This window comes from Corylus avellana, chromosome ca2 (genome assembly GCF_901000735.1).
Source record: "Corylus avellana chromosome ca2, CavTom2PMs-1.0".
NCBI lineage: Eukaryota > Viridiplantae > Streptophyta > Magnoliopsida > Fagales > Betulaceae > Corylus > Corylus avellana.
In genome coordinates this window covers 18985681-18989387 of record NC_081542.1, presented here as the reverse complement: position 1 = coordinate 18989387, position 3707 = coordinate 18985681, and positions in this window count along the sequence as shown.

Here is a 3707-nt window from a genome sequence, read left to right as displayed (position 1 = left end):
TCGACAACGGATCAATGGTGTTGTAGAAAGCCCATTTCGCTAATTTCAAAATCCCAGAAACAATTGCAATTCACTTTATAATTCTATGTTGTTTCATGCTATACCTATTGAAGTACTTTACAAGTAAACGCTTCATATGTAAATTAGTTCATTTTAAGCATTTTGAAATTTTTGCTTGAATCCCTTGCAAGATTTTCCTTCTCTAACCGGGACAGTAAAAATTTTGAATGCTAATAAGAAGCACCAATATTCACAATTCACATGTCAAAGAACAATCATGGCTTCCATTGGAATAGTCACCAAAACCCAAAATTAAGATAACAACAATTCAAAATCTGAAGGAAAAAAAAAAAAAAAAATCAACCTAATGAATTAAAATAAGAACTGGGTGCTTGAAATGGGAATTTGATAGCACCTAGATACTGAATTCAATAAAGCCTTTGATAATCTTCTTAATGATTCAGACCAACATTTTTATTCAGTCTTGCTTATTTACTTGTTCTTGGAAAATAAATGGGTTATGTGGGTTGGATTCTGAGCTAGTGACCCAGCAAAGCGGCGGGAATAAGAGGCCATTGAGTGACAAAGCAATTAAAAAAAAAAGAGTATTATAAGTCACTACGGTTAAGTGACAAGAGGGACTACTTTCTTAAGGGATGGCTTTTGTGTGGATATTAATATGTGTTGTTCCCATCACGAAAGCTATAATTATTCCTAGCTATTTCTCATTTTGAAGAATACTATTCAACATAGGTTGTTATCCTGTCAATAATAAAGTAACCAAATGAATGGAATAACTATTCTCCAGTATAATTATTTTATTCTGAGCTCTAATCGGCATACTAACCGTACTCTTATTGAGTAGAAAGAAGTCTCATTCTCAACCTACACAGCTAGCTCAAACAATGAGGTATACGCCTCGTGCAAAAGAAAGAGAGGTAGAATTTCATGTACGATGGAATATTACCTTTAATAATAATGGTAAAAGTGATTAGAATCACATTAGTGATATAAGTTTAAAATTGTCTCAACATGTTAATGCGGACAAAGCAACAGTGACACAACTCTCCAAATCTTCAACAAAATAAAGCATGTCAAAATTTGCTATTTTGCAGTTGAGCCAAGTCAAATGCTACCATCTTGGTCGTCAAAATTGCTGAGATTTGTAAATGAATTGATTAGAAAATTAGAATGGAGGAATTAAGATACTGACATGCATAATTGGATTAGAAAACTTAGGGTTTGAGAATGATTTTGTTGTGTCAATCCATGAGTCTTCAGTGGCTGACGAGGTGAGGTCTAATTAAGAAGGGCCATTTCTCTTCTTATGCCATTGTGTATGAAGACAGATTTTGCCATCTTCATAAGCTAGCAAAGGAGAACGTAAACAAGACTACCTCAAAAATTTGCCTGTGTGGCTGCGCGGCCACCTCCGCCCACCATCTGGGGTGGCTGGCAAGCCACCCTCACCCCCTCCCTCTGTAAATTCTTAAAAAAAAAAAAAAAAAAAAAAAAATTAAGAAACCTGATTTAATCAACTATTTTGGGTCTATATTTCCAATATGCTACATGTTGAGATGTCAACTCATCATTGGTGGGCACAAAGGGGTGGGTTTGTGCCACACCCGTATAGAAGTTATTCTATTTTTAACTTAAAAGCTCTAAATTTCAAATGTAATCCTAAACAAGCTCTAAAAGTACTATCTCAACATGTTAACGTGTGTTGCCACACCAAGGACTCGCTTGATATTATTGACTACAAGGAGTCAGCATGGACAAAGCAACACCGACACTAGTCTCCAAATTAATCTTCAACAAAATAATGCAAATTCTTGAAAATTTGCTAATTAGTTAAATACTACTATGCTTGTCGTGAAAATTGCTGAGATTTGAAAGTGAATGGATTAGCAAATCAGAATGGAGGAATGAAGATACTGAAATGCATATATCTTCCAAAGCAAAAATAGTCATTGCCTGCGCACTGGAAGTCAATAGCATGTAATTAGGTAAAGGCTAAAGCAAATAGATATTCAATATATAATCTGCCAAACTAATTACCTAATCCCAGACAGCTCGATCTATTTGAGACTCCCTCTAATATCTTCTACTATATATATATATATATATATATACACACACGCAAGTATTTCAACATTGTGGGTGGTTTGAAAAGTATGTCACTTGTACCCAATTCAACCTAGTTGAACCCAAGCCTTGAAAAGCTTATTTAGCAAGAAAAAAAAAAAAACAAAAAAAAAAAACACGTGGGTTTCTGACCTTTATTCCTTAGCATGCATTATGAGCCTTATTGATCCTTTACTTTCATCATTTTTTATTTTATTTAAACCTACACGTACGTCCCCTTCACAATCTCAATATTCTAATTGATGGGGACTATATATATATAATATATATATATATATATATATATATATATTTGCGGTCGAAAAAGAAGAATGTTGAATATATACGTTGAAGTTCAAAATAATTAGGTGACTTAAACAAGTAATGTTATAAGTCCTCTAATGTCAATTTGCAAGATTTTGTTTAAGGTTGAGTTTTGGTTTGGATGTCCCTTTGTGGGTGTTCAATGGGTATCAACCGGTTTTGTTATTGAGTGGATTGATTTGGGCCAAACTACTCAAGCTCAACATATAATTAAACGAGCTGAGCTCGAACACTCTTTTTAGGATCTTGTCAAGCTCGAACTTGAGCTTGACACAATCTAAAATAAGCCGAGCCTTAACAATGAAAGCTCATCCAAGCTCAGCTCATTTACACCCCAAAATTAAGGAAACCGGTCATCTCTCTACCCTATAAGTATATGCAATTTCCATAAGCTTTGTGTATCTTAAGTGGGTCAAGCAAGAGAAACTGATTTTTGATGTTTAGGCCTTCAAAGAAGCAATGGATTCTAGTATGTTTCTTTTAATAATTTATTATAAAATTCATGATAGTTAAGATCTTGGAAGTTATAGAATGTTACTTCAATTTTATTCTTACACCACGTACTCGGGTACACAAATCAAGATCCACGGCTCCTTTACAACCATAGGAAAGAAGGATTAGGATTCTCGAAGGCAAAGACTGAGCCAGGAAGTTTTATGGGAGGGGACCAAAGAAATTTTTTTTTTTTTTTTTGGCAGCGTGTAATGAACTAGTACTTTTTTCTAAATTTTTCTTCTTTTTCTAATCACTGGTACATAAATACAATGAGGAATTGTGTCATACTCTCCAACTAAATGTTTAAATTCTAACAAACAATATTCTCAATATTTAATAACCACTAGCTTAGAGCCCGCGCTACGCGCCGGGTTTTTTTTATTTTTTATTTTGTAATTTACTCAAAAAGTCTTTAAAAGATTATCAACAACAATTTTTATTTTCTTCTATTAATTAGGTAATTAGCTACCAAAAATGACAAATGTTCATAAAATCCTTTTAAACCATAGTTTTACTCAATACATATCTAATAAATTTAAAAATTCATAAATTTTAGTTCTTATAAACTGAAACATATTAAATATTTGTTCCCATATTTGTAGTTTAAAACGAAATATAAAGGAAAAAAATTCAAAATAAAAACATAGATTAATCAATTATACAAAATGATTGATTAATCATTATATTCCAACAATGACACCACTTCTCCTCCACTACACAATGGATTTGGCTTCTATGCGGTAGTGAAAACAACCACATAGATG